The sequence below is a fragment of the Geotrypetes seraphini genome, chromosome 14 (assembly GCF_902459505.1).
Source record: "Geotrypetes seraphini chromosome 14, aGeoSer1.1, whole genome shotgun sequence".
Classification (NCBI taxonomy): Eukaryota; Metazoa; Chordata; class Amphibia; order Gymnophiona; family Dermophiidae; genus Geotrypetes; species Geotrypetes seraphini.
In genome coordinates, this window is record NC_047097.1 from 30,766,282 (window position 1) to 30,791,419 (window position 25,138).

The 25,138-nt window shown below is 44.1% G+C and overlaps 2 protein-coding genes across 4 annotated transcripts in view; one reads left to right on the top strand and one right to left on the bottom strand.

Moving 5' to 3' along the window:
• ZNF710 (zinc finger protein 710) overlaps nt 1–25,138 on the top strand; it is a 613,623-nt gene that overhangs the window by 269,718 nt on the left and 318,767 nt on the right. The gene's annotated exons all lie outside the window — the stretch shown is intronic.
• Nucleotides 1–25,138, bottom strand: part of LOC117347961 (aminopeptidase N-like) — a 197,137-nt gene that overhangs the window by 151,968 nt on the left and 20,031 nt on the right. Inside the window, exon 2 of one of the 3 annotated variants that reach the window (XM_033919485.1) lies at nt 2,562–2,777. The exons of the other annotated variants lie outside the window; for them this stretch is intronic. The gene's annotated coding sequence lies outside the window, so the exon portion shown is untranslated. The remainder of the gene's footprint in view (nt 1–2,561; nt 2,778–25,138) is intronic. 3 annotated transcript variants of the gene reach the window in all.

The following is a 25,138-nucleotide window of genomic DNA, read 5'->3' on the forward strand; positions in this document are numbered from 1 at the left end:
CGTTGCTCTCCTTTGGACTCTCTCAAGTACTGCCATGTCCTTCTTGAGGTGCGGCGACCAATACTGAACGCAGTATTCCAGATGTGGACGCACCATCGCTCGATACAATGGCATGATGACTTCCCGCGTCCTGGTTGTTATGCCCCTCTTTATGATGCCCAGCATCCTGTTGGCTTTTTTCGAGGCTGCTGCGCACTGTGCCGATGGCTTCAGTGATGCATCCACCAGCACACCCAAGTCTCTCTCAAGTCTGCTGTCTCCCAACAATGCCCCCCCCCAATTTGTAGTTGAACAACGGGTTCTTTTTCCCTATATGCATGACCTTGCATTTTTCCACGTTAAAGCGCATTTGCCATTTGTTTGCCCAGTCTTCCAGCTTGTCCAGGTCCCTTTGCAGGTCCTCACACTCCTCCCTGGACCTAACTCTGCCGCACAGTTTGGTATCGTCTGCAAATTTTATAACCTCGCACTTTGCCTCCTTTTCCAGGTCATTGATAAATATGTTGAAGAGTAGCGGCCCCAGCACCGATCCCTGTGGCACACCGCTCGTGACTCCCTGCCAGTCAGAATATTGGCCCTTCACTCCAACCCTCTGCAGTCTACCCGACAACCAGTGCTTGATCCATCTGTGCACATCCCCTCCCACCCCGTGGTTCCACAGCTTCCTAAGCAGCCTTTCATGTGGCATCTTGTCGAAAGCCTTTTGAAAATCGAGGTAAATTATGTCGATGGGTTCCCCATTGTCCACCCGACTGCTTATTCCCTCAAAGAAGTACAGAAGGTTCGTTAAGCACGACCTTCCCTTACAGAATCCGTGCTGGCTTGTTCTCAGTAGGCCATTTCTCTCAATGTGCTCGCAAATGCCGTCCTTGATCATAGCTTCCACCATCTTCCCTATAATTGAAGTCAGGCTCACCGGCCTGTAGTTCCCGGGGTCACCCCTCGATCCCTTCTTGAAGATAGGTGTGACATTCGCCAATTTCCAGTCCTCTGGTACCTCTCCAGTTTTCAAGGATAGGTTGCAAACATGCTGGATTGTGCCCGCTATTTCTTGTCTTAGTTCCTTCAGAACCCTTGGGTGGATCCCGTCCGGACCCGGTGATTTGCCGCATTTTAACCTGTCTATCTGTTTGAGGACATCCTCCTTACTTACCTCTATGTGCTCCAATTTTTCAGCCTGTTCCCCACTCATGAGCTCCTCTGAGTCTGGTATATTAGATGTGTCTTCTCTCGTGAAGACCGACGAGAAGAACGTGTTCAACCTCTCAGCTACCTCTCTATCCTCCTTAATCACTCCCTTCCTAACCCCATCGTACAACGGCCCCACCTCCTCTCTCGCTGGTCGCTTCCCCTTTACGTAATTGAAGAATGCCTTGAAGTTTCTCGCCTCCCTGGCCAGCCCCTCTTCATATTTCCCTTTTGCTTTTCTAACCTCTCGGTGGCATTCCTTTTGGTATTTCCTGTGCGCCTGGTGATTTTCCTCCGTTGGGTCCTTTTTCCATCTCCAGAAGGATACTTTTTTGTCATTTACTGCCCTCTTTACTTCTGTTGAGATCCAAACCGGGTCCTTTGACATCAGGCTTTCGAGAAGGCTAGAATAACCTGTATGGATCAGCTATGACCATAATTCTAATATTAGCAAGTATGGTGGTGACTGGATGGTAACGAGTATGGTGGTGACTCACTAGTTTTGATAGCTAGAAAACCCTATGTTTCTACTAGTTTGGAGTATAGAGACCTCCAGTGATTCTACCTTTTCATTACTCCTAATATTTTCTAGGATTGTGAGGTTTCTTTTGAATTGGAGGGAAACTGAATTATATATTTAGCCCAAAGATAGTTCCCTGTCTTTGGTTGGCCACTGCACTAGAGCTTCATTAACTAAGTCAATGCCCTATGATCTAAACATACAGTAATAAGGTGTCAATAACACAGGGGAAGGTCTCTGAAGGACAGAGATTCAAGAGTTTTCAGTAATTGTAGGAGTAGGATTCAGGAAGACCAGGGTTCTAGAGAAGAAGTGCCTACAGCCATGAGATCTGTCTCCAAAGAAAAAGCATAGAGAAAGAAGCTGGAGAAGACTGGATTCCCCTTTCTACAAAAGGGAATCCTAGTGAGAAAGAATGGACTGAGAAAGAATGTTCATAAAATGGAGGACGGAGACAAGATGTAAGCCTTGAAGAATATAATGTACTGTTAACTTTTTACACAGTACATAACTACAAGCACATCAGTCAGTGTCTGTGTAACCTTGCACAGCAGAAACAGAAACTAAGAGAAATGCAACATGTGTCCCAGTAAAGGGTACCCTATCAAGGAAATGAAACTTATGTAAGGCAAGTTCTCTAAAACAAAGAGCAGGCTGGCTAGTTGGGGGAAGGGGGGCTGGAGGCGAGGTGTGGCTATGCAAACCAAGAACAAGGGAAATTAGGTGTCACAAGCAGATTTGCTAAGAAAACTCTCAGGAAAGTCAGATAGCAAACTTTGCAAAGAGATGACCTCTTACTGAGTATAAAAATTGGAAAACAAATAGAGCAGGGTCAGAGTGAAACTTTCTGTACCTTGTAAAAGCTGGCCACAGGGAGCAGAATTTCCTCCCTTGTTACAATTTCTTGAATTACTAGCTTTTCTTTTTGCTTTTTGTATTTGACTGCATTTCTTTGATAAAATAAACTGTTTGAATTCAAGAATAGTAACAAGGCATTGTGTGATAACTTGTGAGGAGCTTACAGCAGCCGGCTCTTCATTAGTAAGTCAAGAGGATGAGTTTTCTGGACCTAAGAGAGGAGAAAAGATGAACTGTATGTAAAGATATTTGCAGGACTCTCGCTATCATTTATTTGTATTCTGTAGCAGTATATATAAATTTTAATAAAAATAAGCTGTCTCATTATGGTCCTGTTTTCAAGACCATACCAAGTTAGAATTGAAAGGTGGTGCATACGATCTAGTCCACAGCATCCCCCTTCTAGGATGACTACAATGGCACTGCCTACTCTAGAGACATATAGAGAGTATGTGGTAGGTTTGTGTGTATTTGCTAAGAGAAATTGTGTGTGTCTAAGGCTCAACCTTTGGGCTAGCTGTGTTTGTGTCTTGTGTGAAATCTCCTTTAACTATGGAGTTTGTGTCCAATGTGAAATGAATATAAGACGTGGATTGTAAGCTCTTCTGAGCAGGGACCATCTATTAAATGGCAAAATGTACAGTGCTGCCTTTAAGTGCTATAGAAGTCATAAATAGAAGAAGTAGTAGTAGTAGAGGTTTTCAGCCACCCATCCTCTACCTCCTCCGTTGTAATAAGAACATAAGAATTGCCCCTGCTTGGTCAGACCAGTGGTCCATCGTGCCCAGCAGTCCGCTCCCGCTTTGGCCCTTAGGTCAAAAACCAGTGCCCTTAGTCTAGCCTTACCTGCGTACGTTCTGGTTCAACAGGAAGAACAAAAGGGTTGTCTAGACTGAACATTGCATCTAATATACTGTACTTTGGTTGTCTATCCCAAGGTTTATCCCCACTTTGTTTGGTTTTATTTTAAAATATTGAAGGGAATCATAAACACAGAGGAAGTGTGTGAAATATTACAGTATTTATTCAATGCTGTATAACCTCAGGACAGGAAGACTAAGTAGAGAGTTGGAGTGATTGTTTGGTGTCTGGAAATGAATCCTTCCCCCTCCATCACAGAGAGAACCTGCTTCCTTGAATAAAAGTGTGCATGTAAGAACATAAGAATTGCCATTGCTGGGTCAGACCAGTGGTCTATCATGCCCAGGAGTCCACTCACACTGCGGCCCTTAGGTCAAAGACCAGTGCCCTGAGTCTAACCTTACCTGCGTACGTTATGGTTCAGCAGGAACTTGTCTAACTTTGTCTTTAATCCCCTATAACAGCCTTCAGAAGAGCTTTCCAGTTTTCTACCACTCTCTGGGTGAAGAAGAACTTCCTTACTTTTGTCCGGAATCTATCCCCTTTTAACTTTAGAAAGTGCCCTCTCGTTCTCTCTACTTGGAGAGGGTGAACAACCTGTCTTTATCTACTAAGTCTATTCCCTTCATTATCTTGAATGTTTCGATCATGTCCCCTCTCAGTCTCCTCTCTTCAAGGAAGAAGAGGCCCAGTTTCGCTAATCTCTCACTGTACGGCAACTCCTCCAGCCCCTTAACCATTTTAGTCGCTCATCTTGGCGCACAGGCGAAAAAACTCTCTCCTGTAAATAATACTGCTCAGAGGAACACTTGTAGCAGTAATGAGCAGGAATATGTGCGCCCACCAAAGCCCCCCCAACCCTACTCTACTGCCATATAGGTGCCACCTGCAGCCATAAGCGCTATTGGAGTTGTAGATAGGAGGATATAGTGGGTTTTGGGGGGCTCACCATAAATTATAAGGGAGTTCCCTGCTCCCCCTGTCCTGCAGCAGCCCTTCTCTCTTTGTTTTACCTCCCCCTGTCCAGCATCCGCTAGCCCTGGCAGCCTCGGGACTTTTGCTAGGCCGGTCCACCTCGCATTATTGAAGTTGGCTGGCCTAGCAAATGCCCTGCGGCTGCTTCATTTGCTGGTCTGGGGGTGAGAAGAGGCATCCTGGCAGGAGTCAAACCGCTACCGCCGCTGAAATCGCTGCACGCGCCACAAGCCACCCACATGCCTCCAATCGAATTCGGCACGAAGGTACACACAGCACAGTGGCAGGGATCACAAAACCCTAAGCGCGCATGCGCTTTATTATAGAGGATAAAGTATAATAAGATAAGATACAATACAATAAAGTACAATAACACCTTATATACAATAAAGTATCTGTTGTACTGGATTAGACATCTCACTTGCCTTTTGCTTGTTCTCTGTATGTTGTAAGGCAAGCTTTTTCTTTTTTTTTGTTTTGGTTTACCTGCACTGATGGGAAAATGAGCACATTGCCATAAATGCAAAAATCTGAAACTGGCCATTTTTCTGCTGTGATAAAAATGGCCTTAGCACTTGGGAAAGACCCAAGTAAGTGTGTACTAAGGCCACTTTTTTGCCACAGCTAAAAGGACTCATATGTGTGGTCCTACAGGACTAAAAGGGAGTCTAAAAGATTAAATTAGATTGAATGAGAGAGACAATTTAGTTTTATCTGCTACTATTTTTAATGTTAATATGCTGTTTTCTTTAGAGGTGACAGTTGGTCTTCTCTTACCTGAAACTTGAAAAATATAAAATAGAAATTCTCAAATGGATATTAGTTTTGTTAACATTTGCTGCTGATTCCTGATAGTATTCACAGTACTAAAGAAGCCCTGCATCCTTTTCCAGAGGCTTCGGATTTCCAGCTGGGTAGCATACGGAATTGAGAGAGAGTATGTTTAAGAGGGACTATACCATAATTACACAGTGCACCCCCAAAGAGCCATAAGAATGGTAGAGTCCATGGGATTGGAGTTCTAATAGGCGATTCAGTGAGTTGCTTTAGAAAGTCTTGAGAGAAGAAAAAAGGAGCAGGAAGTGTTTGGATTTACAAACACTATCATTAGTAACTCAAAGTGAGTTAAGTTTAGGTGCAGTAGGTAACCGAGGCACTTGCCAGGGATGCCCTAACAAGGGGTGTTGGAGGGGGGGGGAAGGAGTGAGGAGGGCATCTTTTCCTGGGCTTTTTTAAAATGTGCTTTCTTGTCAGTGCATGAACATTGTTTCATAAGTATTATACTGGCATTGTGTTATATCTCACAAGAAATAGTAATTTGGTAACAACCGTAAACCTGAAGTCATTATGCCACTGTATAGATCCATGGTGAGACCGCACCTGGAGTACTGTGTGCAATTTTGGAAGCCGCATTACCGCAAGGATGTGCTGAGACTGGAATCGGTCCAGAGAATGGCCACCAGGATGGTCTCGGGACTCAAGGAGCTCCCATACGAGGAGCGGTTAGGGAAGTTGCAGCTCTACTCACTAGAGGAACGTAGAGAGAGGGGAGATATGATCGAGACATTCAAGTACCTCACAGGTCGCATCGAGGTGGAAGAGGATATCTTCTTTTTCAAGGGTCCCACAGCAACAAGGGGGCATCAGTGGAAAATCAGGGGCGGGAAACTGCACGGTGACACTAGGAAGTTCTTCTTCACCGAAAGGGTGGTTGATCGCTGGAATAGTCTTCCACTTCAGGTTATTGAGGCCAGAAGCGTGCCAGATTTTAAGGCCAAATGGGACAAACATGTGGGATCTATCCGCAAAGATAGATAGGGAGGGTCATTGGAGTGGGCAGACTTGATGGGCCGTGGCCCTTATCTGCCGTCTATTTCTATGTTTCTATGTTTCTAAATCACACTCTGCAAATTAATACCAATGATACCAGCCAGCAGAAAACCACATTTAATAATAAAGTGGAGAAGCACTTTAATAAAGATGGCAATCAACATAGATTTATAACCGCTCAATTTTTATCAAAGGCACCAAAAACCTCCACTTGCCAAAATGCAAATTTCAACTAGGAACTGAGCCTACCACTGTGCACAGGGATTAAATTTTTACTTAGCTATAAACTCCTGGCATCTCCAGCACAGAGATGTGATGATTTTTGAATTAATGGTGAAAGTTTCTCCCTGATGAAGGCATTGTGTGGCGAAACAATGACAACAATTGGGGGAAGGCAATCTAGAAAGGGACCTGGGGGTTATGGTGGATAGAACAATGAAACTGGCGGCACAGTGCGCTGTGGCCTCCAAAAAGGCAAACAAATGTTGGGCATTATCAAAAAAGGTATCGCTACCAGAAGCAAGGAAGTTATCCTCCTGCTGTATAGGGCAATGGTGCGACCGCATCTGGAGTACTGCGTTCAATACTGGTCACCATACCTTAAGAAGGATATGGCGGTACTTGAGAGGGTCAAGAGAAGAGCAACAAAAATGATAAAGGGCATGGAGAACCTTTCGTATGCTGAGAGATTGGAGAAGCTGAGGCTCTTCTCCCTAGAAAAGTGGAGACTTAGAGGGATATGATAGAAACTTACAAGATCATGAAGGGTATAGAGAAGGTAGAGAGGGACAGATTCTTCAGACTGGCCGGGGCAACTAGAGGCACTCAGAAAAATTGAAGGGAGACAGATTCAGAACAAATGCCAGGAAGTTCTTCTTCACTCAGAGGGTGGTGGACACCTGGAATGCACTTCCAGAGGAGGTAGTAGAACAGAGTACGATTTTGGGTTTCAAAATGGGACTGGGCAAGTTCCTGAAGGAAAAGGGGATTGAAGGGTACAAATAGAGGGGTACTATACAGAATAAAATGCTTTAGAGTAATAGATAACTTACAGGTCATTGACCTGGGGGACCGCCGCGGGAGCGGACCTGTGGTCTGACTCAGCAGAGGCGATGCTTATGTTCTTAACAATGTATGGCATTTTTGTGACTGCTGGCATTCTAACTACTGGCCACTAAGGTTGAACAGTTGAAGAGTCAACACTGTAATGTTGAAGCTTATAGCTATGTAAAAATTTGAATTTTTTTTTTTTTTTAATGAATTTAATCCCTGTGCACAGTGGTGGGCTTGGTCCCTAGTTGAAATTTGCATTTTGGCAAGTGGAGGTTTTTGGTGCCTATGATAAAAAAAAATGAGTGGCTAAAAATCTGTGGAATGCTATCTTTAATGTACTTGCTGTATCTGTTCCTATAACTACAGCAACCAAAAAAGTTGACCCCTTGGATCCACAGAAGAATAGATGTCCAGAACAAAAGAAAATGTGGAGTCCAATGTTTACTGATACAGACTTTATTAGAATTCAGAAGTGTATTCAATCTTAAAAATAATGCAGTTCATCCACAACTTTGGTAATTGGAGAGGACCCAACATGGTCTGTGTTTCAACCAAAAAGGTCTTCCTCAGGGGTCCCAGTCAGTCTCTCCAAAGGTTTTGGTGGATATGTCGACCTACGCCCAGCATAAGTGAAAGTTCTCCTCAGCCTGGGTCCTCTTCAGTTACCAAAGTTGTGGAGGAACTGCATTATTTTAAGATTGAATACACTTCTGAATCCTAATAAAGCCCGAATCAGTTAACATCGGACTCCACTTTTTCTTTTGTTCTGGACATCTGTTCCTATAACTTAAAGAGTTGTTATACTCCGGTCATCCGATCCCAATATTGCTATAGGCCCCACCTATTCTAGATTATTTGATTTTATGATGGCTTTAGCCTTACATATTACCTACATCGGTGCAAAGAATTGGAACAACATTCCAGTGGACATCAAAACAGAACACCATCACCTAAGATTTCGGAAGAAACTAAAAGCCTCCCTCTTCGGATCAAGCTACTCAATTGATAACTGCTAGGAAAAATTCAAATTTTGGAAATTACCCATTTCTCTGCATTCCTATCTCTGTGCATTCCTATTCCCCCAAAGATGTTCTCTAGCCCCCTGCCCTTTCCTTCTTTCTTCTCCCTCCTCCCTTCTTACTGCCTGTCAACTCCATCTCCATGTTCTTCATCCTTTATATTAAACTTTGTTGATTGTATGTCACCTTGAACCTAGACAGTTGTAGAGTGACTCATAAAGATTAGATTAGATTCTTTACTGGAAAAATAATTTAAAAGTTTAATATCACCAATAGTGGAATACTTTATGTGCCTTCAGAAAATATGAAGAAATAGCATCAAGAAATAAGCATCAAGAACATCCTCCTCCATAGTTTCTTTTCGTTTTCATTCTCTGGACTTTTTTTTTTTTACTGGGTCAACCTTTTCTCCTGTTGTCGAAATTATAGCACTAAAATGTAATTAATCATTTATATTAATAGCATCAGGCAGGAGGAGCAGCAGAAGCAAAGAGGAAAGCAAGAGAGTCAGCAGGAGAAAGGGAGAAAAGCAGTTTTAAAGCTGTTTTAAGGCAGAGGAGGGAGACAGAGAAGAGCAGGAGGCTAGGGGCAGGGCGAGAGTTAGATCCGCCCACCCCCACCGCGTCGGAGAGTCAGAAACCGAACTCCCTCATAAAAGGGGGCGGAGCCAAGGGCGAACGCGGTGCAATAGCATCAGGCAGGAGGAGCAGCAGAAGCAAAGAGGAAAGCAAGAGAGTCAGCAGGAGAAAGGGAGAAAAGCAGTTTTAAAGCTGTTTTAAGGCAGAGGAGGGAGACAGAGAAGAGCAGGAGGCTAGGGGCAGGGCGAGAGTTAGCTCTGCCCACCCCCACCGCGTCGGAGAGTCAGAAACCGAACTCCCTCATAAAAGGGGGCGGAGCCAACGGCGCGCAGCCGTTAGGCACGCGGTGAAGGCGAGCGGCAAAGGCGCTCGCCTTAGCGAGAGCGCCTTTGCGAAGGGCCTCAAGAAGGGCCAAGTCACTACACCCAAGAGCACAGGGAAGGACTGAAAGGTAAAGAAGCGGCAAGCACAGAAGGTAAGAATAAGCAGGAGCAGAAGGGACTAACACATTCAAGCAGCAGTAAGGTAAGGAAGAGAAAGGACAGCACACATAAGAAGGCATCAAGGCAAAAAGCAGATATAGAAGGAACAACCACACACAAGCAAAAGTTAGGCAAGGTTGTGCAAAGGCAGCAGGCACAGAAGGAACACGTAAACTTAACTGTTTTCTTAAAGTAGTAACCCCGATGGAAGCAGAAGGTAACCAGAAGATGAGCTTTCCAGTGTTCTGCACGGACTGTCATATGTATGACTACCTCCCCTCGGGGAGACAGTCATACGTATGCGGTCGGTGTCAGGAGCTGAAAAGCTTGAGGAAAGAAGTCAAGCGACTTGAGGACAAGATACAGGAGCTAGAAGGAATGCACACCACAGAGGACCCTACCAGGGTACTTGAAGACTTCAAGAGTGAGAGACACATCGAGAAGGAAGTCAGGGAACTCGAGGAATTCATTGAGGAAGCATACAGGAGGAGGGTGGAAGAGAACGAACTCCAGAGGAGAGATGAAGTTACACCAACACCAACTTGGAAGGGGGAGCAAGAAGCAGGTGACCTCATAGAAGACACCCACAGAAGAATACCGCACAAGGGGGAAGAATTGGCTAGTCGATGCCCAGAAGAAGAGAGAGTGAAGCACGCTGAGGACATTGACCTGAGACCGAAATGAAAATTGAAGAATGGAAAGTCAACAATCCTGGTGGGAGACTCGATACTGAGGCATGTGGACAGCCACATAGCAGGAGGGAGAGAGGATCGACTGGTGACCTGCCTCCCAGGAGCGAGAACCAAGGACATCGTGGACAAAATTGGGATGATCCTGGATGGAGCGGAGACGGAAGAGACCGCAGTAATGATCCACATTGGGACGAATGATGTCAGCAGGAGAGACTACAGAAGAGACACGCTGATAGAACAGTTCAAGATTCTGGGAAGGAAGCTGAAGATGAGGGCCCAGAAGATAGTATTCTCAGAGATCCTACCGGTACCGAGGGCAGATGTGAAAAGGCAGGAAGAACTACAATCAATAAATGCGTGGATGAGGAGATGGTGTGAGGAAGAAGGATTCCTCTTCGTGAGAAACTGGACAACGTTCTGGGGCAAGAGCAAGCTCTACAGGAGAGATGGACTGCACCTGAGCGCGGCGGGAACAAGACTTCTAGCAAACAACGTCAAGAGAGGAATAGAACAGGCTTTAAACTAAGAGAAAGGGGAAAGCCGACAGTCGACCTAGCGTCGATGATTCGGAAGAAGGTATCCCGTGAAGATACTGAGGGGAAAAAAGGCAGGGAAGAAACAAGAGACAAATTACAGGAGTCAACTAACCCAGAAGAGGAGGTTAGAAAGATTGTAGCAAAAGAGAAGACACCAAAGACTGAAGCACAGGGAAAAGAAATGAAGACGACAAAATGCCAGGATCTAAACTGCATATATACTAATGCAAGGAGTTTAAGAAACAAAATGGGGGAGCTAGAAGCCATGGCCAATGCAGAGGACATAGACATCATTGGAATCTCTGAAACGTGGTGGAATGAGGAAAACAAATGGGATACAGCACTGCCGGGGTACAAGCTCTATCGCCGGGATAGGTCAGGTCAGAAAGGAGGAGGAATAGCCCTATACGTAAAAGAAAGCATACAATCGACAAGAATGGACACAGCGGAGATGATCAACAAACTGGAATCGCTATGGGTTAAAATACCGGGTAGGAAAGGGCATGAAATAAAGATGGGCCTATACTATCGTCCACCCGGGCAAACCGGAGATAGCGATAAAGAAATGGATGCCGAGATGAAGCGAGAATGCAAAAGCGGTTACACAGTTGTTATGGGAGACTTCAACTATCCTGGGATAGACTGGAGTCTTGGAAGCTCAAGATGCGCTAGGGAGACAGAATTCCTGGAGGCTATACAAGATTGCTTCATGGAGCAGCTTGTTAGAGAACTGACGAGAGGAAATGCCACTCTGGATTTAATCCTAAATGGACTAAGGGGACCTGCAAAGGAAGTGGAAGTAGTGGGACCGTTGGGAAACAGTGATCATAATATGATCAAGTTCAAGGTTGAAGTAGGCATACCGAACGGAAAGAGAACCATAGCGACATCTTTCAACTTCAGGAAAGGAAACTATGAAGCAATGAGGGAAATGGTAAGGAAGAAACTTAGGAACACTTCCAAAAAAATGGCAAACAGTAGAACATGCCTGGTCTTTTTTCAAAGACACAGTGAGCGAGGCACAAAATCTGCACATCCCCAGATTCAGAAAGGGGTGCAAAAAGGGTCGAACAAAAGACCCAGTATGGATGACTAAAATAGTGAAGGAAGCGATAGGCAATAAGAAAAATTCATTCAGGGAATGGAAAAAGGACAAAACTGAAGGGAACCAGAAGGAGCACAGGAAGTATCAAAAAAAATGTCACCGTGTGGTTCGAAAAGCCAAAAGAGAGTATGAAGAGAGGCTAGCCAGGGAGGCACAAAATTTCAAACCGTTCTTCAGATATGTTAAAGGGAAACAGCCAGCTAGGGAGGAGGTAGGACCGCTGGACGAAGGAGACAGGAAGGGAGCGGTGAAGGAGGAGAAAGAAGTAGGAGAAAGACTCAACTTGTTCTTCTCGTCTGTATTTACAAACGAAGACACAACCAACATACCGGAACCTGAACAAATCTTCAATGGAAATCAAGCAGAAAAATTAACATCCATGGAAGTGAGCCTTGATGATGTACACAGGCAGATAGAAAAACTTAAAACTGACAAATCCCCGGGTCCGGACGGAATCCATCCCAGGGTTCTGAAGGAATTAAAGGAGGAGATAGCGGAACTACTGCAGCAAATTTGCAACCTATCCTTGAAAACAGGCATGATCCCGGAGGATTGGAAGATAGCCAATGTCACGCCCATCTTTAAAAAGGGATCATGAGGTGACCCGGGAAACTACAGACCAGTGAGTTTGACCTCGGTTCCGGGGAAACTGACGGAAGCACTGATTAAAGAACACATCGATGAACATCTGGAAAGAAACGAACTTTTGAAAACAACCCAACATGGTTTCTGCAGGGGGAGATCGTGCCTAACGAACTTATTGCACTTCTTCGAAGGAATTAACAAACGGATGGACAGAAGAGACATCATATACCTTGATTTCCAAAAAGCCTTTGACAAGGTGCCTCACGAACGTCTACTCCGGAAACTGAAGAACCATGGAGTGGACGGAGACGTACATAGATGGATCAGAAACTGGTTGGCGGGTAGGAAACAGAGGGTAGGGGTGAAGGGCCACTACTCGGACTGGATGGAGGTCACGAGTGGTGTTCCGCAAGGCTCAGTGCTCGGGCCGCTGCTATTTAATATATTCATAAATGATCTAGAAACAGGCACGAAGTGTGAGATAATAAAATTTGCGGACGATACAAAACTATTTAGTGGAGCTGGGACTAAAGAGGAATGCGAAGAATTGCAAAGGGACTTGAACAAATTGGGGGAATGGGCGACGAGATGGCAGATGAAGTTCAACGTTGAGAAATGTAAAGTATTGCATGTTGGAAACAGAAACCCGAGGTACAACTATACGATGGGAGGATGGGAGATACTGGATGGGGGCAAAACGGACACGCCACGGGAGGTGGATGACCGAGTAAAGGCAAGCCAGGAGGGAGCGCCGAGCCATGGAAAGAAAACAGCAGGGCGGGCGACAAATCAGGACCTATATTGCCTCTACACAAATGCGAGGAGCCTCAGGGCCAAAATGGGAGAGCTGGAAATTATAGCCAGTCAAAAAGCCCTGGACATAATTGGAATCACAGAAACGTGGTGGGCTGATGATAATAAATGGGATGTGGTCATACCAGGGTACAAACTTTACAGGAGAGACAGGACACACAAGAAGGGTGGAGGAATAGCGCTATACATAAAAGACTCCATACCCTCAACCAAAATGGAAACAGCAGTAAGGTCGGAAGGCTTGGAATCAATATGGGTTAAGCTACCAGGAGGATCTGGAGCAGACATCAAATTGGGTCTATACTATCGTCCGCCTGGCCAATCGGAAGAAATCGACCGGGACCTGGAGACGGAACTGCGGCAGGTATGCAAGAATGGAAGTGTGGTGGTGATGGGAGACTTCAACTACCCTGGGATAGACTGGAGTATCGGGCACTCAAGTTGCGAGAGAGAGACCAAATTCCTGGAAGCCACGAGGGACTGCTTCCTGGAACAGCTGGTCATGGAACCTACACGAGGAGAAGCTACTCTTGATCTAATCTTCAGTGGACTGGGGGGACCTGCAAAGGAAGTAGCGGTATTAGACCCACTGGGAAACAGCGATCACAACATGATCCAGTGCAGACTAGAACTGGGATCATCCAGGGTGAAAAGAACCACAACAACAGCGCTCAACTTCAGAAAAGGGAATTATGATGCAATGAGGAAAATGGTGGGGAAGAAACTCAACGGCAGCACAAGGAAGGTAGAGTCCGTAGAAAGCGCCTGGACCCTGCTCAAGCGTACGGTGCACGAAGCACAGAACCTGTACGTCCCCAGGTTCAGAAAAGAGTGCAACAAAAATCGAATAAAGAACCCAGCATGGATAACGGCAGCTGTAAAAAAGGCGATCAGTAACAAGAAAGCATCGTTCAAAAAATGGAAACAGGATCAAACGCAGGCCAACCAAAAGGAACACAAGGAAAGCCAGAAGGAGTGCCACCGAGTGGTTAGGAGAGCAAAGAGGGAATATGAAGAGAGACTAGCGGGAGAGGCAAAAAATTTCAAATCATTCTTCAGGTACGTAAAGGGGAAGCAACCAGCGAGGGAGGAAGTGGGGCCCTTGGATGATGGGGATAGAAAGGGAGTAGTGAGGGAGGAAAAAGAAATAGCTGACAAGTTAAATGACTTCTTTACGTCGGTCTTCACGAGGGAGGACACATCCAACATTCCGGAACCAGAGGAAATAGAAAATGGAGATCAAGATAACAAGCTGGTCAAATTAGAGGTGAGCCAGGAGGATGTCCTCAGGCAGATAGACAAGCTAAAGAGCGACAAGTCGCCAGGTCCGGATAGCATTCACCCAAGGGTGCTCAAGGAATTAAGGAATGAAATAGCAGAGACACTTCAGCAAATATGCAACCTATCCCTAAAAACTGGAGAGATCCCGGAGGACTGGAAAATAGCTAATGTCACGCCCATCTTCAAGAAGGGTTCGAGGGGCGACCCGGGAAACTATAGGCCGGTAAGCCTCACATCGGTCCCGGGAAAGATGATGGAGGCACTGATTAAGGACAGCATCTGTGACCATATCGAAAAAAATGGACAGCTAAGGTCGAGCCAGCATGGGTTCTGCAAGGGTAGGTCGTGCCTCACAAACTTGTTGTACTTCTTTGAGGGGGTAAACAACCAGGTGGACAAAGGAGAACCCATAGACATAATTTACCTAGACTTCCAGAAAGCCTTCGATAAGGTACCACATGAGCGGTTGCTCAGGAAGCTATGGAACCATGGGGTGCACGGGGAGGTCCACCGATGGATCAAAAACTGGCTGGCAGACAGGAAGCAGAGGGTTGGTGTAAAGGGCCATTACTCGGACTGGCAAGGGGTCACGAGCGGGGTTCCTCAAGGATCGGTGCTGGGACCGCTCCTGTTTAACATATTCATTGACGACCTGGAGGCGGGAACAAAATGCGAGGTCATCAAATTTGCAGATGACACCAAACTATTCAGCAAGGTTGAAACCACGGTTGACTGCGAGAATCTCCAAAGGGATCTTACGACATTGGAAGAATGGGCGAAAAAGTGGCAAATGAGCTTCAATGTAGGGAAATGCAAGGTCATGCATATAGGGAGAAGGAACCCGATGTTCACTTACAAAATGGGGGGATCAATGCTAGGGGTCAGTAATCTGGAAAGAGACTTGGGAGTGATGGTAGACACGACATTGAAGGCGTCGGCACAATGCGCCACAGCCTCGAGGAAAGCAAACCAAATGTTAGGTATCATTAAGAAGGGTATCTCGACCAGAACGAAGGAAGTCATCCTGCCACTGTACCGGGCTATGGTGCGCCCGCATCTGGAATACTGTGTGCAGTACTGGTCACCGTACCTCAAAAAGGACATGGCAATGCTTGAGGGAGTCCAGAGAAGAGCAACTAAACTGATTAAGGGTATGGAAAACCTTACATACACTGACAGACTGAAGAAGCTGGGGCTGTTCTCCCTGGAAAAGCGGAGACTCAGAGGAGATATGATAGAGACCTTCAAGATCCTGAGGGGCATCGAAAAGGTTGACAAAGACAGATTTTTCAATTTGAAAGAAACCACAAGAACAAGGGGTCACTCGATGAAATTGAAGGGGGACAGGTTTAAAACAAACGCAAGGAAGTACTTTTTCACACAGAGGGTGGTGGACACATGGAACACCCTTCCGGAGGCCGTGATAAGAAATAGCACAGTACAGGGTTTCAAGGATGACCTGGATAGGTTCCTGGAAGACAAAGGGATTGAGGGGTACAGATAAGAGCAGTGGAAGGTTTAGAGATAACTGTAGAGGTAGGCAATAAAATTAGTCAGGGACCGCTGACCAGGCAATATGCCTGATGGGCCGCCGCGTGAGCGGACCGCTGGGCTGGATGGACCTCTGGTCTGCCCCGGCGGAGGCGACTACTTATGTACTTATGTACTTATGAGGGATATTATTGAATGAGAGCAACCAAGAAAGGGACTTGGGGGTAATGGTGGACATGACAATGAAGCCGACGGCACAGTGCGCAACAGCCGCTAAGAAAGCAAATAAAATGCTAGGCATAATCAAGAAGGGTATTACAACAAGGACAAAAGAAGTTATCCTGCCATTGTATCGGGCGGTGGTGCGCCCGCATCTGGAATACTGCGTCCAATATTGGTCTCCGTACCTTAGGAAGGATATGGCGTTACTCGAGAGGGTTCAGAGGAGAGCGACACGCTTGATAAAAGGGATGGAAAACCTCTCATACGCTGAGAGATTGGAGAAACTGGGTCTCTTTTCCCTGGAGAAGAGGAGACTTAGAGGGGATATGATAGAGACTTATAAGATCATGAAGGGCATAGAGAGAGTAGAGAAGGACAGATTCTTCAAACTTTCGAAAAATAAAAGAACAAGAGGACACTTGGAAAAGTTGAAAGGGGACAGATTTAAAACGAATGCTAGGAAGTTCTTCTTTACCCAACGAGTGGTGGACACCTGGAATGCGCTTCCAGAGGGAGTAATAGGGCAGAGTACAGTACAGGGGTTTAAGAAAGGATTGGACAATTTCCTGCTGGAAAAGGGGATAGAGGGGTATAAATAGAGGATTACTGCACAGGTCCTGGACCTGTTGGGCCGCCGCGTGAGCGGACTGCTGGGCATGATGGACCTCAGGTCTGACCCAGCAGAGGCATTGCTTATGTTCTTATGTTCTTAATTTACTAAAGATTGGAGTATTTTAGTTACATATTGCTTTCAATTGTAGTATAAGCGGAGCTTCGTATCAATTAGTAATGCAACCACTTGTATTTGTTGATGTTTATTCTTTTGTATACGTATTGAAACATTTATAAATAAATGTTAAAAGAAAAAAAAATCTATGTTGATTGCCCTCTCTGTTAAAGTGCTTGAGGCTTTTTCTCCGCTTTTATTATTAAATGTGGTTTTCTGCTGGCTGGAAGATTGCATTATATCTCTCGTATTTGAATTTCAGTGCTGTTAATAAGTATATTTTTGAAACTGTTTCATGGCAGTCCTATTATTAAGTCAGTTTGCGAATTCTGAGTTTACCTCAATCATTGTATTTGTTTCTTCCTGGCCCTTTTACTACTGTTATGATGTGAACAAAATTGTAAGTTTTATGTTGAACTGTCCATGCTGTGCGTCACCTTGGGTGAATCTCTTCATAAAGGCGCTTAATAAATCCAAATAAATAAAATTGACAGGAAGGAAGAAACCTATGCCCAATTTAATGAACTGTGGAAGATTAAAGCAGCAGGGTGTGCTGTTTATTTTCTGTCAACAAACATTGTTTGAATGCCTTCGCAGTTTGCATTCCATTGCGTCGTGGTGGTAGCAGCTCTGATGCTCAGAATTCTTTTTTTAATAATTTATTTATTTATTTATAAATTTTCAAATATTAACAATCAAGTTAAACTTGTACAGAAAGCAAGATTCAAGAAATAAAGAAACAACATCCAACATAATATATAAAAAAAGATCAAGAGATAATTTCTATCTTATAATCTCGCTCAAGTCCTCATATAGGATCCATGATTAAATTAAACGGAGTTTACGCAATCAATTAAAAGAAGTAAAAAAAAACAGTTATAGATTAAACTGTGCTAAGGCTGTCATCTATCCATCATGAGCTTTCTCCAGCTTTGACAGAGACAAGAATGTTGTCAGTTGTGAAGGTTCAAAGAAAACAAATTTATGTAACTTATAATACACAATACATTTGCAGGGATCTCAAAGAAAAAAAGTCGCGCCCAGGGCAGTAATTGCTGGTCTTAACAATAGAAAATTCTTTTCTACGCCTCTGTGTATCCCTGGCCAAATCAGGAAACATTTGAACTTTTAAGCCCAAAAATTATTTATGTTTATTTTTAAAGTATAATTTCAAAAGCCATGTTTTATCTAAAGTAAGAGCAACTGAGAGAAGCAGAATAGCCGGAGTGGCTACTTCACTATCAGAAGACTCTAATGAGGCAGATATAGCCAATGGTTTTTGAATCGCTTCTTGTGGATTCTTTTGGTCTTTGATATCTTTAATATCTTTAACAGGAAGATAATAAACCTGTGTATAAGGTGGAATAGAAGACTCAGGAATTTCCAGTATCTCCGTTAAATAACGGTTCACCATTTCTCTAGGGGTTGTTGTATGAATCTTAGGAAAATTAATTAATCTAAGATTATTACTTCTTGAGAAATTTTCAAGCGATTCAAGCTTTCTTCTTAAGTTTGTGTTATCCTTAATTAGTGCCTCCTGTATTACTTTAGAGGATTTAATATTTTGTTGTTGAGTTTCTATTTGTGATTTAAAATCACTAGTAATTTTCTGCAGTCCAGATAGGTCTTTATCGTGCTCTTGGAATCGTTCTTCTACTTGATGAAGTTGAGAGGCTAAGGTTTTTTGAATAGTGGCTACCAAGTCCCATAGAGCGTCCAATGTTACTTCCTGGGGTTTATTTAGTTGGGGAAATTGAAAATGTATGGTTTTGTGCTCACCCACTGGCAAGTCTTCTGGCTGCTGTTCAGGTTGGGACAATCCAGCTCCCGCAGCTGTTGAAGCCTCGAACTCCACATTGAGGCTCCTCAAGGAAAGCTGGGAGCTTGAACCTCCATCCCCCGAACTGATCTCCACTGCCTCTGGGGGAGGAAGCACTCCGACTCCCGGAAACTCCCCCTCCCTCGGGGAACTGGTTGTTCGAGGATGTGGGGGCGGTGCTCGAGTGTCAGGGCTGAAGGTCGTCTCAAGCCCCAAGGACGACTGCTGCATGCCGTTCCCCTGCAGCGTCTCCAGCGGGGGCAGCCCCGACTCTGTCAACGTGCCCTGCATGCGCCGGATAAGCTCCTCTATTCCGCCGACCACGGGAGTCCAGGAGAGCCGCGAGGCACTTCTCCCTCTCCGCTTCAGCATCCTGAGGTAGGAAATTATATGAAATTCAAGAACAGTCGCTTCTTCAAGAGGGTTGTCAGGTGCAAACGCTCAGCCAGCCTATACTGTCGCCATCTTGGATCCTATCCCCGCTCAGAATTCTATAGCTAAAAACCACACTACAGTTTTGTAAAAGGAGGAGGGGTTAGTTTGTGATTCCATACTAGGCGAAGGTGTTTTCTGAGTTCTGTGTGTTCGAAAGACATGGTTTTCAGTTAGGACTGACTGTGTAGGATTGATCTGTACTAGTCTGGCTTGTTTAGTTTTACAATGGGTGTATTGATGTACTGCTCACTGCAATATGTAAGATGCTGCCTTTTCCTAGGTATACTCTTGTGTGAGGTTTGGATTGTTACTAAAAATCATGTTTTTCATACAGATGAGGGGGTGTCAAAAAAATGATAGGCTCCAGGTGTCACATATGCTTGGTACGCCACTGATTTGTTCACCAGTGTATTACTACATCTCAGGTTGGTTGTACCTTCTATGTTACATCCCTGAGAATTTCTACCTGGTTCATTACTATATATATATTTTTTTTTCCAGTTTCATATCCTTGCTTTTCCCCCTTGGTGTTAGTTACAGTTCATTATTTATATTATGTTACATTTTGTAACTTGATGTTTTTTGTTATGTTTTTATGCTAGTGACCCCTGATGCAGGTTAGTTGCGTCACCAAAACACAGTACTGTGTCGGGCCCACAGTTGATGTTCGTCCTTTTTGTTTTGGAATAAACAAGATTGTTTTTACAATTTTTGTTCCTGGAGTATTCATTGTCTGCTCCCACTTTTCTTTGTTTATTCAATGGAATCACATGGCAGCTACTCCATCTTTAAGAGGTATAATACTAAGGTATTATCCAACCTCCAGGAAGATTAAGGCATAATCCTCATAGTGGAATTATTTTGATAAAATCCCACTGTGTTTTGCAGCAACTTTGAAAAAAATTGGGTGTAGAGCCTGCAAGTTCAAACTTTGCCTTCTGAAGCATAACATAGCATTAAGAAAAGTACAAGTTCCCTGCGAACAATGCACAAAGGAAAGTACTATTTTGGCAAACTTAACAGGGGAATGCCCTACCTTCTTTTTTTCCTTTCTCATTTTCCTGCTCCTCTTTTATTTTCTTATTGACACCAGCTAAGCATCAGCCAAGTCATGATACCATTGAAACTGCTCAAAAGCATTCTTTATTCAGTGATAAAGTGGTCTGTATACATTTCCTGTAATAGCATGTTTTATTTCAATTATCCTGCTGATACAAGGAAGGGAGGAGATATGCAATCATCTCATGCAGTTAAGCTCTATAGCAGTGGTTCCCAACCCTGCCCTTGGGGACCACCAGCCAGTTGGGTTTTCAAGATATCCCTAATGAATATGCATGAGAAAGATTTGCATATAATGAAGTGACAGGTATGCAAATCTCTCTCATGCATATTCATTAGGGATATCTTGAAAACCCGACTGGCTGGACAAGGTTGAGAACCACTGTTCTGTGGCATTTAGGTGCTACCTTATGGAATAGCACCTAGTGCATCTGATATCTTTCTACCTCTTTACAGAACTCCAATTCACATCTGGTAGATTCAAGTCATTCAGAATCATAACCTTGCCTTTCATTCCCATCTAGGGTTATCATATTTTTTAAGGAAAAAAAAAGAGGACACGAGGCTCTGACCCATTCTGCCCCATTTCCGCCCCCACACAGACCTTGTTGCCTCCTCTTCCCTGAGCTCAGGCTGCATTTGGAAGGCCTCCATGCATGCATGGATGTGACCTGATGATGGCATACTCGTCATCATGTCATATTCGCGCATGCTCAGAGGCCCTCCATATGCAGCCCTGTGCTCTGGCAGAGCTGGTGCCTTCCAAAACCCAGACAAAGTGCTGGGATTTCAAAATCCATCCAGGCACATAGTCACATAGTAACACAGTAACATAGTAGCATAGTAGATGACGGCAGATAAAGACCCGAATGGTCCATCCAGACTGCCCAACCTGATTCAATTTAAATTTTTAAATTTTTTCTTCTTAGCTTTACCCAGTACTGTGCTTGGGTTCCAACTGCCGAAATCTCTTTTAAGACTTACTCCAGCCCATCTACACCCTCCCAGCCATTGAAGCCCTCCCCAGTCCATCCTCCACCAAACGGCCATATACAGACACAGACCGTGCAAGTCTGCCCAGTACTGGCCTTAGTTCAATATTTAATCTTATTTTCTGATTCTAGATCCTTTGTGTTCATCCCACGCTTCTTTGAACTCAGTTACAGATTTACTCTCCACCACCTCTCTCAGGAGCGCATTCCATGCATCCACCACCCTCTCCGTAAAGTAGAATTTCCTAACATTGCCTTTGAATCTACCACCCCTCAACCTCAAATTATGTCCTCTGGTTTTACCATTTTCCTTTCTCTGAAAAAGATTTTGTTCTACGTTAATACCCTTCAAGTATTTGAACGTCTGAATCATATGTCCCCTGTCTCTCCTTTCCTCTAGGGCAGGGGTGTCCAATGTCGGTCCTCGAGGGCCGCAATCCAGTCAGGTTTTCAGGATTTCCACAATGAATATGCATGAGATCTATGTGCATGCACTGCTTTCAATGCATATTCATTGGGGAAATCCTGAAAACCCGACTGGATTGCGGCCCTCGAGGAACGATATTGGACACCCCTGCTCTAGGGTATACATATTCAGGGCTTCCAGTCTTTCCTCATACGTCTTCTTGCGCAAGCCTCCTATCATTTTCGTCGCGCCCTCCTCTGGACCGCCTCAAGTCTTCTTACGTCTTTCGCCAGATACGGTCTCCAAAACTGAACACAATACTCCAAGTGGGGCCTCACCAATGACCTGTACAGGGGCATCAACACCTTCTTCCTTCTACTGACTACGCCTCTCTTTATACAGCCCAGCATCCTTCTGGCAGCAGCCACTGCTTTGTCACACTGTTTTTTCGCCTTTAGATCTTCGGACTCTATCACCCCAAGGTCCCTCTCCCCGTCCGTGCATATCAGCTTCTCTCCTCCCAGCATATACGGTTCCTTCCTATTATTAATCCCCAAATGCATTACTCTGCATTCTTTGCATTGAATTTTAGTTGTCAGGCATTAGACCATTCCTCTAACATTTGCAGATCCTTTTTCATATTTTCCACTTCCTCTTCGGTGTCTACTCTGTTACAAATCTTGGTATCATCTGCAAAGAGGCACACTTTTCCTTCTAACCCTTCAGCAATGTCACTCACAAACATATTGAACAGGATTGGCCCCAGCACTGATTCCTGAGGGACTCCACTACTCACCTTCCTTCCTTCCCCTCACCTTTGCGAGTGCTCTTCATAGTTCTCTCTTTCTGAGGTGTCCGGACACGTCAATATTTTCACCAAGTGCCGTGTGACTGCCCTAAAGCTGCTCCTCTGATGCACTTCCTGTTTCCACCTGGGCGGCTTGCATCAGAGTAGAAGCTTTGGGGCACTTGCGTGGGACTTGGTTAGAATATTGCCATGGCGGCAAAAAGTTGAAGTGTCAAAAGTTGAAGAATCAAAACAAAGACAACAGTGCTGTCATCAGTGGCCATTTGATTTGCCAGTTGCTCAAGGGAGTGGTGGCTGGTCCTCAATATGACTTGGATACAAAATGCCCCCATTAGACTTCTCGGTGCCCACCGGTGGGTGGTAGAACCCCCGTTGGGAACCACTACTTTATATCATCAGTAGAGGGAGGGAGACTTGAGGGAAAAAGATACTGGATCACTTGGAGGGGGAAGAGAAGGAGAGAGATACTGGAAAGCAGCTGGGGGAGGGGGAGGAAGATGCTGATACAAAAGTTGGCTTAGGGCGCTGCAATCTCTTGAGCTGGTCTTAGTCTCTTTGGTTTGCGTTGTTCTGTTTTGTTATCTTGTGCCTTGTAATATTGTTCTGTTTTCTTTTTTTTAATCTTTAAATCTTTATTAAGTTTCAATTTTTTTATGACAATAATAATCATATAAATCAACAGTATCCAACAATATGAGTAAAAAATGAAATATAATAACAAGGTAAATTAAATAAGTTTCAACTGTTTGTTAGTCCACAATAATATAAAGGAGGAGGAATTCCATAAAGATCGAAGACTATTTTATTCCCTCATTTATGAAGGAAAAAAATGGTAGCCTGAACTGGACCTAAACTAAACTTCTTGAGCGTTCATTCCTGAGTATTGACAGGGGTACTTGCAGACCTTACTTCATTTTCCGAAATAAATCTCGTCAATTGTGTAGAATCAAAAAAGATATATCTGGCTCCCTTGAAATTAACCAGACATTTACAAGGAAACCTCAATACAAAAGTAGCTCCCAATTTCAAAACCTGGGGCCTCAAAAGCAAAAATTGTTTCCTTCTTTTTTGGGTTAATTTAGATACATCCGGATACATTCTTATTTTTTGATTCAAAAACAAAACATCTTTATATCTGAAAAACAGCTTCAATAACCAATCTCTATCTGAATCTAATGCTAATTACACAAATAAGGTAGCTAAGATAATCTGTTCTGAATCTGATTTTTCTATTAAATTTGTCAAGTCCAATAAATCTAATTCCGGTTCCTGGTGATCTTCCAGAGTTTTCTTCTTTCCCATGAAAATATAGTAAATTTTAGAAATAGGTGGAAAGGAATTCTGTGGGATTTTCAGAATCTCTGAAAGATATCGTTTAAACATATCCATTGGTGAAGTGGTTGTTAATTTAGGAAAATTAATCAGCCTTAAATTTTGTCTCCGTGTAATATTTTCCAAGACTTCCAATTTGAAATTAATATTACCATTTTCCTTCATCAGAAGATGATTTTGTGCTCCAAGATTTTCTAATTTTTTCTCTTGTTCATAAGAACACAAGCAATGCTTCCGCTGGGTCAGACCTGAGGTCCATCGTGCCCAGCAGTCCGTTCACACGGCAGCCCAACAGGTCCAGGACCTGTGCAGTAATCCTCTATCTATACCCCTCTATCCCCTTTTCCAGCAAGAAATTGTCCAATCCTTTCTTGAACCCCAGTACCGTATTCTGCCCTATTACGCCCTCTGGAAGCGCATTCCAGGTATCTACCACACATTGGGTAAAGAAGAACTTCCTAGCATTTGTTTTGAATCTGTCCCCTTTAAACTTTTCCGAATGCCCTCTTGGTCTTTGATTTTTTGAAAGTTTGAAGAATCTGTTCCTCTCTACTCTCTCTATGCCCTTCATGATCTTGTAAGTCTCTATCATATCCCCTCTAAGTCTCCTCTTCTCCAGGGAAAAGAGTCCAGTTTCTCCAATCTCTCAGCGTATGAAAGGTTTTCCATCCCTTTTATCAGACGTGTCACTCTCCTATGAACCCTCTCAAGTAACGCCATATCCTTCTTAAGGTACGGCGACCAATATTGGACGCAGTACTCCAGATGTGGACGCACCATCGCCCGATACAACAGCAGGATAACTTCTTTCGTTCTGGTAGTAATACCCTTCTTGATTATACCTAGCATTCTATTCGCTCTCTTAGCGGCCGCTGCGTACTTTGCCGTCGGCTTCATTGTCATGTCCACCATTACCCCCAAGTCCCTTTCTTGGGTACTCTCATTTCATAACATCCCTCCCATCGTGTAGTTGTACCTCGGGTTTCTGCTTCCCACATGTAATACTTTACATTTCTCAACGTTGATCTTCATCTGCCATCTCGTCACCCATTCCCCTAGTTTGTTCAAGTCCCTTTGAAATCCTTCGCAGTCCTCTTTAGTCCGAGCTCCTCTAAATAGTTTGGTGTCGTCCGATTGATTTTTTTCTCCAGTTTATCCACCTTTTGTTGCAAAGTCAATGTCTCAGCTAATATAGCAGAACATTGAGTGGATAAAGTTTGAAATTGAGTCCCTAGTGAAAATTGTAATGTGGCAATTGCTTCCCATATTGAGTTCAAGTCAATCACTATAGGCTTTTCCAAGGGTGCCACAGTATAAGTAAATTTCAACTCATTTAAGTTCACAGTACCTGGTTGAATATTAGATGGTGACGATACTTGCTGTTCCCCTGCCAAAATCAGGTTACCTCGTGGCGACAATTGAAAAAGGGGAGCCGTTGACAGACTCCTAATCGCAAGTTCTTCCTCTCGAT